Raw genomic sequence first — 10758 nt, 5'->3', positions numbered from 1 at the left:
ATCTGAATTATCTTGTGTCACTCCGACAGATATTTAGGAAAGATTCTACTGCAGGATTTTCTTTCTGATATTCTTCAGGGAGCAAGCAAATGAGACTACTCAAATCATAGCCATTTCTAAAAATAACAAGCATTTCTCACTTCATGCCACTAGATGGCACACCTATACATAAATAAACCAGGAAATTTTGTATAAAGGAGGAAATGAATCTAGGTTAAAATAAGTCTTGTCAAATCAACACTGGAAGAAGATGGAAAGTACCTGGAAAATGATTATCATTTTGACTATTCAGAAATGATTTGAAAAATTAATTCAGCCACAGTCCAGTGTGTCAGTTTCCTGGGGTATTGTAACAACTGAGTGACTTAAAACAACAAAAATTTATCAGTGCACAGTTGTGGAGGCTAGATGTCTAAAACCAACATGCCAGCAGGGTTGGTTCCTTCTTGAGGCTCTGAGGGGGAATCTGTCCCAAGATCCTTTTCTGGCATGGGTGGTCACCAGCAATCCGTGGTGCTCTTGGCTTGAGGACCCATCCCTCCAATCTGCATCTTCACCTGGCTTTCTCACCCCTATGTCTCTGTGTCTTCACGTGACCTTCCCATAAGGACACCAGTCACTGGATTTAGGGCCCACCCTAATCCAGCACTGGCCTCATCTTAACTAATCATATCCGCAAAGAGCTATTTCCAAATAAGGTCACATTCTGAGGCTCCAAGTGGACTTGAATTTGGGGGAGACACTATTAGGCCCAGTATACACACAGCGACATGCGTCCTGGGTAGGTAGGTTTGAGCCCAGTCTCACCACTGCCATGCTGTGGGACCCATGGACAAGTGACATAACCTGTTTAAGCTCCATGTCTTTTTCTTGTAAAAAAAAAAAATAAAATAAAAGAATAATAACAGTATATAACAGTAAGTATAGCCTTGCTATGAGGATAATACATGCAATATACTCAGTGCCTGGCACATTGTAATCAGTCAATAAACATTAGTTATTACTACTGTTGTGATTTTTATTATTATAATTCAGAAACAGGGCTTCTATCTTGTGTTTTCACCAGAACCTGAAATAAGAGGTTCTCTGACCTGAGTTTGAGAAAATGAGGAAGGGGATGAAATGCATTTCCTGAAAGACCGGGCCTTGTTTCTGTACTGTCTCCCCTCCAGGAAAGGGCCCTGGACCTCCTATGTTTTGATTTTTTTTCATCATGCATTTATTTATATTACTGGGTCTACTTTCCAAAAAGGCTCTGTGATAGCAATGTCCTAATGTTGTCTCTCTGTTTCCTTAAGTCCTAAGTGTACCCAGGAACGGTCTGTACCTAGAAGAGCTTAGGACTCTACAGTGTTTTAGTAAAGGGGAAATTAGGGAGCCACAAGATGCAGCTGGCTATCCAACCCAGAAGCACAAACAGCTGGGGACAGGCAAGCCAAGTCCTGCCTGAGCACATGGAAAGGGGTGGGGGGAGGGGGGTTCAGGCTGCGTCCAGTCAGGACAGCAGTTGTGACAAAATAATCACGCTTAGGGGCTAAAGTCAGCCATGGACCTGGTGGATAAAGTGGTACTACTGGGGAGGATCCCTCCAAGGAACTCCGGGAAAGGAGTTTGAAGATGGCCTGAGAATGAGCCAGGCAGAAGGAGAAAGGCTTTCAGACAGAAGAGGGTACCAAAGAAGGAGAGAGTGAGAAGAAAAGGTCTCTTTCCAGAGCACCCAGGCTCAAGGGAAACACAGACTCTCAGAATCCCCACCTAGATCCCCCCTGGCATCTGCCACTTCCATGCTCCCCAAGCAAAACCATCACCCCTGCCAGAAGCCTGCTCTGACTTCTGTATTCCCTTTCTAGAAGACAGCCCCCCAGGCTCACCAGCCAGAAGCCAGGGGTTATTATGGAGTGAGCCCTTGCCCTCATGGTCCATATCCTGTGGGTTCCACAACTTCAGAGTCACATGAATCTATACCCTGTGCCTCTACCTTTCCTATTACCTGCAGAACAAAGTCTTCAGCTAGGAACACAAGGCCTTCATAATCTGAATCCCGTCTAACTTTTCAGTCTCACCTACTCTGGCCTCTGCTGGCAACTTACACTCCCTCTATAATGAACACGTGTGATTGCTGGATGAATAAATGCATCGCCACAAACAGGAGCAGGTTTATGGTTTCCAGAGGGGTGATATATGTTTGCAAATACTTTGCTGTCAAAGTCTATCTTTTAATAAATCACTCAAGGGTTTTCTTGTTAAATTGACAGTTCATCATGGATTGAAAGGGATCCCATCCACTGTGAGAATAGAGACTACATCTTCCTCAGTCCTAGCAGAGCACCTCACGCAGTAATATCTACTGAATGGCAAGAGCTAATTTCCAGGCCCTGGGGACTTCAATATGGAGTTTTCTCCCAACATGAATCTTTGACATAGATCCTGATAATCTGTCTTGTACATGGTAGAAGCAAAAATGACATGGATTAATGCACCCTCTTCTGCAGCAAGATGCCCATGGCAGGTGACTCTGACACAGAGGCAGGAAGAAGGAAGGGGGAGCTGAAGCAATGTGTGTAGGATGGAGACAGGTAAGGGGCAAAAGTTCATTTGTGGATAGAGACTATTGGAAAAGTCCAGGAGGTGAATCCCAGAATGGATTAAGTCAGGTGACATGTGAAGACATCAGTGCTGGAGCCCACAAGGGCCAGACATCAGTTCATACGGGTGTGCCACATGGGTCTTCTTATGGACTGAAGTATGTATCCCTAAAATCCATATAGTGAAGTCCTAACCCCCAGTGTGAGTGTATGTGGAGATAGGACTTTTAGGGAGGTAATTAAGGTTAAATGGGGCCATCAGGTTGGAGCCCTGATCCAATAAAACTAATGTCCTTATAGAAAGAGGAGACACCAGAGCTAATTTTGTGCTCTCTGTCCTCTCTCTCTGTCATTGATTGTATGCACGGAAGATGGGCCATGTGAGTAGCACAGAGCAAGAAGGCATCTATCTGCAAACCAGAAAGAGAGCTCTCACCTGGAACCAAATTTGCTGGCACCTTGATCTTGAACTTTAGTCAGTTTGGTATATTACAACAAACTACCATGGGCTGGGTGGCTTTTAAACAACAGAAATGTATCTCTGGAAGCTGTAAGTCTGAGATGAGGGTACCAACTAAGGCCAGGTGAGGGCCCTCCTCTGGGTTGGTTGCAGACTGCTGATTTCTCATTATATCCTCATCTGGTGGAGAGAGAGCTAGCTAGCTCTCTGGTGTCTTCTTATATGGGCACAAATCCTATACCTGAGGGCTCCACCCTAATGACCTAATTACCTCCAAAGGCCTCACATCAAATACCATTACACTGAGATTAGGCTTTCAACATATGAATTGGGGGGGGGGGGGGAGGCACAAACATTCAGTCTGGGGCAGACTTCTAACCTCCAGAACTGTGAGAAAATAAATGTCTGTTGTTTAAGCCACCCAGCCCGTGGTATTTTGTTATGGCAGCTGAGAAGACTAATACAGGTCCCCTGAAGGACCAGGTCCTGCCCTGTGTAAGTAACACTGTGCCACTTCCCATAGAAGACACCCAATGTGGTGGCTGCAGAAGACAGCCCCCGACAAACACACACATACTAGGTAAAAGAATGAATCTGTGACTATGCTTTTATCAACCAAGCAAAGCAAAAGAAGATATCCTGAAAGCAAGCCTACACAGTTCACCCATAAGGCCAGATCTCTCTCTGAGGAAGAACTATTTAGGGACCTCACAAAGCAGGGCATTAAAGCAGGGATTCAAGCAGTTTTGCAACTCAGAAATACCAAGATGGTCAGTCATGCTGTCCCTAAATGATCGGCTTCAAAGTGTCTGTCTGGCTTCTTTCTTGTTCTTCACCCATTTGCTGGCTGACCTGGCTGGTCTGCTCCTATTTCAAAGTCAACTGTCTTACCCCCAGGACTGTGAGGCTCCCTGGTTCCATGTATGTTTCACTTGGCATATTTGGGAAATTCTAGCCACTGTGAAAGAGACATCTCTGGATCTCTGGCAGGTCTGATAAATGCATAAACTCCTTCCAGCTTTTTCTTTTTGCGGAAAAAAGTTCTTTAATAAAATTATTGCTTCTACTCCATTATGATGCAGTTAGGAAAATTGTTTCTCCAATCAATCTTTTTTACTATTTTCCCCCTGTAACCCGAAAAGAATTTATTTATATGTCTGCTAAAAGATAATAAAGCCAGTTATTAAAACATTTTTAAAAACTGGCCATCAAATATGCATGCTGGTGTTTGCACCAATAAGTTCCCCAACAATAGACACGTATAAATTGATGCTGCAGTTAAACCCCCTGTGTGTAGGAGACTGGAAATGCTCTCCTCGGCGTCTATGAGTAGGGATAGTGCTTCACTTTTTAACCATACTAAAAGCAAGTATATTTTCTATTGAAACCCATTGGATACCTCATTTCTGTATTCATTGCAAAAGAAATATTTTGCATCATTGCAGAAGGAATATTTTGACACCTGGTTTAGGTGGCCCAGATAGTTGCTGCACTGAAATAATTAAACTACTATTACATAAACTTTAAAAAATTCCACCTCGTGACTTACACTTACATGGAGGTCTGTTACTCTCAAACACAGTGTGAGGTACAGTTATCATGCAGTTAAACCATCAAATTAGGTGTTGGGGGTCAAGATGATTTCTGGAAGATTTAGGGTATATAATAGAGAACCCGTGAGCCCCATTATGGTGGAAAGTGTCAGGAGCCTTAGTATCTGGCCCTCCCTGGCCACTGACTAATCCCACTGGATGACATTGGGCAGGTCTGTTTCTCTGCTACAGAGTTTTTTAATAATTAATTAAAATAACCAAACAGATGTTGAGTTATCAGTTTACTATGTACAACTATTTACAAACTAGTTAAACTTATGTGAAAATCTCATTTTCTGGAAATTTCTCTTCAGGATTAAAAATACAAAAGCAACGTATTAAAGAAAAATTTAGCTCTTTATGTATTAGTCAAGAGTTTAGAGAAAATTGGACATATTTGCCCATTAAAACTGAAATGTATACCTCTGAACTATGTGCTAGCAATCAGTGGGATTCCAGATTGCACATCTTGCCTTGAAACACCAGGGGTTTGATTTGAGCTCTTTGACAGAGAACAGAGTATGTTGGCTGTGATACAGAATGTCAAGAGGGATTTTTCCTGGTGTCTCGGAATTGTGGCAAAGGTCCAAGGCCAAGAACAAAGGCACGAAAAGCCCTTTCCTAGTTCAGAGAGCTGACATCTGCCTGCAGCTAGAGTGGGTAGTAGGGGCCTGCAGGCTCGCTGAGAATCTTTGGGACCAACCAGCCCTCCAAGAACATCCCACGCCCGACTCAGATTAAACCCAAAGAAGGAGGAGTCTGTCATCTAGGGGAGTGCAGTGATGGAGAGAAGCTAGGCCTTCCTTGTGGAGAGACAGGGAGTGCTTACTCTCTCCAAAGTCAAGAGTGGAGCACCCCAAGAGAACCTCTCATTAAGTTGGGGTGTCTGGAAGAAAGAGAGGAGGGCAGTTCTTTCCCTGACCCATGTCTGCTTAGTCTCTGACTTGCCCATCTGCTCCCAGCAGAGGACAAGAGGAGTGAGATCAAGGATGGGGAGCGGACAGCAGAGCAGTAGCCCACACTCCTGGAATGGCCATGGCAAGGATGTCAGGTGTCCCCACAGGTGGGGTGGCCATCTCAGACAGAGCTGAACTCATACTTGCCAATTCCTCACCCTAGTGTCCTCCAGCTGGGGTTGGGAACCCAGCAAATGGGACTGTTGGACAGACAGTCTTTGGAGGGCTTAACAGGTGTGGTGGAGGAGGTCCAGCAGAGCTGGCTCTCCCAGGCCAGGGCAGGGAGCTCCAGCAGGAGGAAACCTGCCACAGCGGTGCCTCCTGGAGAGGCACACTGGACCTGGGCCACTGCAGGGGGAGCATGATGCCAGGCAGCCTGTATGAGCCAGAGAAACAACAATGAAGGAACTATAGCCTGCTCAGTGGGAAAGTGACATCTTTGCCCTGCGCCTCTCCTCTGTATCCCAAAGCACCAGAAGGGCTTGGCTTAGAAATAGGGACAGGGACAGACCTAAATAGGCCAATAAAGAAATTAATTAATTAATAACAGACCACACCCCTGCCCCTCAACACACACACACACACACACACACACACACACACACACACACGCTGGGAAAACATAGACAGGTGTGGCCTCCAGGGGGAGGAAAAGAGCTTTAAAAGTTTGAAACTGAAATTTAAAAATGAATGAAACTAAGTCAAATACTAAAATAAGATTGTGATAAGCTAAAGTAAATATAAATTTACTGGTTACCATAGTGTTTGAATACACTTCTAGTATTTTAGAAGAGTGTCTGCTCCCTTTCCCCTGACCTGGGATTACAGTGAACCAGATCAACCAGCACAGTTGGATCAACAGAACATAGGCATTCATGCACACGTATAAACATGTGCATGGACCCACACACAAGCACACACACACACACACACGCACAAGCATATGCACAGAGAGATCAATAGTTCATGGAACTAGTACAACAAACCTTCAGTATTATAAGAAAACTCATAATCCTTTATGATAACAAGATTTCTTTTTTTTTTTTTACAAGATTTCGATATAAAGTCAACTTTATATATAAAAGATCCACCCTAATATAAGCCTTATAGACAGTCAAAGGCATGTGGAGAAAGGTAAAGAGGGTGCTGATTCTCATGGGGGTAGGTCACATGGGATGTATCATTACCAGCCCTCTTCCTAACCTACAAAATGTGGAATTTGGATTTAGGTGGTCCAAGGTCCCTTACCACTCTCTGATTTATAATCTGACATCTATAGCTTCAGCAAAGCACGTCCTCTATTCCTTATGTCCTTTTTAAACCATTTAAACTGCACTACACTGAAATTTTCAGCTCCCGAAGAAAGGCAAAGCAGACTCCTATATGGGGAAACTGCCAGTGTCCTCCTGCTCTAGGTAGGTGGGTGCCCCCTGCCTCCACCTCCAGCCTACCAAAAGCCCAATCTCCTGAGGCTGTTTGCCAGTGAGCTGCATGGAACATGGAGCCCAGAATAGTGCAGTAACTTCCCAGCATCACATGGGCAGTTAATGAACTTGGACAACAGACCAGTTCTCCTAAGTACCTTCCCAGACCCGAAACTAGTCATATTCACTTGCATAATAACAGAGTAGTGAGGACATTGCTTCCAGAAAAGGTCTCTTTGCCATAATCTCATCCAGGGCACTAGGAGATCAGGCCATTTCCACAACAACCACCCCCGCCTGGACCATCTCTTTAGATACGTTTGTCTCCACTTGGGTCCTGGTCTCCCTCTGCCTCCTCTCCCTTCCAACTCACCTCACCTACTCCCAAACTTAACCATAATATCCTCTGTGGCACTTCACAGTGGACAAATGCTATTTCGTGAGAGCACACTATCTAAATGCCATCATAGGTCTATCTTGTATTAGGGACTAACCCCATTTTACAAACAAGGGTACTTAGAGGGAAAAAAGGAGACACTCCCAAGGTGGCAATGCTGGTTAAAAATAAGAAAACAGGCCCAAAATTGAGCCACTTATGCTAAGCCCCACATCACCAAACCAAGGCTTAGTTACAATTTTGGCTTTCCTAGAAATGGAAGCTTCAACCAGTCTCTCAGAAATCTCCTGATCAGTACTAGTTAGGTGATATGCCTGATAGACCCCTGCCATCCCCCAAAGGAACATAACCTTGCAATGATCAATTCCCTCTTGCCTACTATCACATTCCTGTCCCTGCTCCCTTCTGCCTATAAAAGTCTTTTATTTTGTACAGCTCCTCAGAGCTCTTTTCTGTTAGATTGGATACTGCCTCACTTAAACTGATTTTGCTCACATAAACTCAAAATTTTTAATATGTGGGGTGGCTGGGTGGCTCAGTCAGTTAAACAACCAACTCCTGATCCTGGCTCAGGTCATGCTCTCACGATTTGTGAGACCAACCCCCTCTTTGGGCTCTGCACTGACAGCATGGAGACTGCTTGGGATTCTCTCTCTCCTCTCTCTCTGCCCCTCCTGCACTCACACACACACATTCTCAAAATAAATAAATAAACTTAAAAAAATTTAAATATGCCTAGATTTCTTTTAACACTAGTAAATGGTAGTTGTGAGGATGTAGTCTCAGCCTCTGCGTCTATGAGTAGGGATAGTGCTTCACTTTTTAACCATAATAAAATCAAGTGTATTTTCTATTGAAACCCAATGAATGCCTCATTTCTTGAAGATTGTGATTTTTTTTTCTTTTTTCTTTTTTCTTTTTAAATTTACATTCAAGTTAGTTAACATACAGTGTAGTCTTGGCTTCAGAAGTAGAACCCAGTGATTCATCACTTACATATAACACCCGGTGCTCATCCCAATAAGTGCCTCCTTAATGCCCCTCACCCATTTAACCCACCCTCTCATCCACGACCCCTCCAGCAACCCTCAGTTTGCTCTCTGTATTTAAGAATCGACTGTGATTTTTTTTCTAAATAAGAAACTATGCTTTGAGAAAACAGTGTTTGTGCACTTAAAATGCAAATCATCTTCAACAGGTGTTTGATCTTACTGTCCACCTGCTGATAATTTGCCCTCTGAATACAACCTCGCTGCTCTAATCTAATTCATTTACATCCACTGGAAAAGTAGGTGTTTTTGTCTTTTTTGTTGTTGTTGTTCTCTTTCCACTGACTCGAACAGTGCCTAATGCTTAGAAGAGGGTCAAGAAATTAATTGAATGAGTGAATAAGCCAACCAGTATAAAAAGCCAGTCTAGACTCTTTTAGAGTTAGAAACATAGCCAAAGGCACTCCTCCTTGTGAAAAGTTATTTTTTAACTAAAATAGAATAATTCTAAAAGAGTGACTATAAACCTGATGAGAATTGTCATCTTTCTTAGGAGGGCGTTCTTTTTTCCTTTTCCTTCCTTCCCCAAGCCATTGGCCTCATTACACAAAAGGATGCTCTCCCAGTACTCATTTGGAGGTAAAATGAGAGTGTAGGAATTTGTGAATGCTTGAGTGTGTGTGAGCACAAGTTATAAAGGGGAGGCAGAAGAGTAGGTGAGGAGAAAGAATGGGGAGGGAAAACCCTAGGAACCAGCCTCCCACCTCTATGCCACTTAAAGAAGTTGACATTAAAGCAAATGCGTGTGGGAGAACTCCGCCCCCACCAGCAGCAGGACAAATTCCAAGATGACAAGGAAGAGCCTGTGAAGGTAGCACTAGCAGCCATTGGTCAGCCGGCTGGATGCTTGCATTTTACAAAGAGCCCTCATCTGGAACCACCGCCTCAAGTGTCTTTCTCTGCATATCACACAAGCAATTATTCTAACATTGTCACATAAATTGATTTGGAGGGCAAAACTTCTCAGAGCTTTGCACTGCTAATTCTTCGTGAAGCCTAAACAAAAGCCTCTTGGCCTAAGAGATGTTTACAAAAATCATTTCCATAGTATGGGGTTCACTGAACTGAAAATGAATGAATCAGACTGAATTTTAAAATCATTTGATAAAAATACATGGATGTGAACACAACCATGGCGTTACACCCATTTCATTCATTTCTTCAGTAAGAGTCTGTTTGGTACTGGTCATTGACTTCCCATCCTTCTCCCTGACCCATCCTACCTTTTGAGTCAAAGGATAGTGATATGCAAGTGAATAGAATAGATTTTGATTCAGTATATTTTTAACTCCTGCCACCCAATGATGAAGGGTATGCTGGTCCTGTCACTTGGAGCACAGTGGACAACTGCTCTAGGAATTAAATGTCACCACCTAATACCTATAGAGTCTGTCTTCCAGCAAAGTCCACCTGGTAGAAATGCTGAGCTTCAGGACAATAGGATCAGATCGCCATATTTCATTTTATTCATTTATTTATTTTTTGAGAGAGAGCTCAGGGGAGGGGCAGAGAGAGAGAAGAGGGAGAGGGAGAGAGAGAACCTTCAGCAGGCTCCATGCCGAGCGTGGAGTCCAACATGGGGCTTGATCTCATGACCGTGACATCATGATCTGAGTTAAAATCAAGAGTCAGATGCTTAACTGACTGAGCCACCCAGGTGCCCCAGATTGACATATTTTTTAAATGTTTCATTTATTTTTGAGAGAAAGAGAGCATGAGCAAGGGAGGTGCAGAGAGAGAAGGGGAAGGAGGATCTGAAGCAGGCTTTGTGCTGACAGCTGAGAGCCCAGTATGGGGCTTGAACTCAGGAACCATGAGATCATGACCTGAGCCGAAGGTGGATGCTTAGCCGACTGAGCCACCCAGTCGCCCCGGACATATTTTAGATTACTGAAATACACAGTTATCACTTTAGAGCATTGTTTAGAAAATGTTGAACAGCATTCATCATTCCCATCATCATAACGTTTAATATTTATATAGCACTTTCTCAGAGGTGGTAAACTGTTGTTCTAAATACCACATTTGGCCAGGTGTTAGTTAGGCTTTTGTTGAGCCCAGTATGTTTTTTGATTTAGTTGCCATTATTTAAAATTTGGGGGACTTTACATTTAAAAAAAAAAAGTATTTCCAACTCCTCTTAAGAAATAATAGGATCTAAGGTCACCTGGGTGGCTCATTCAGGTAAGCATCCAACTCTTGATTTTGCCTCAGATGAGGAGCTCCTAGTTGTGGTACCGAGCCTCACATTAGGCTCTGCATTAACAGCGCAGAGTCTCTTTGGGATTCTCTCTC

This window comes from Panthera uncia, chromosome C2 (assembly GCF_023721935.1).
Source record: "Panthera uncia isolate 11264 chromosome C2, Puncia_PCG_1.0, whole genome shotgun sequence".
Taxonomy (NCBI): domain Eukaryota; kingdom Metazoa; phylum Chordata; class Mammalia; order Carnivora; family Felidae; genus Panthera; species Panthera uncia.
Note: the sequence above shows the minus strand (reverse complement) of the source record.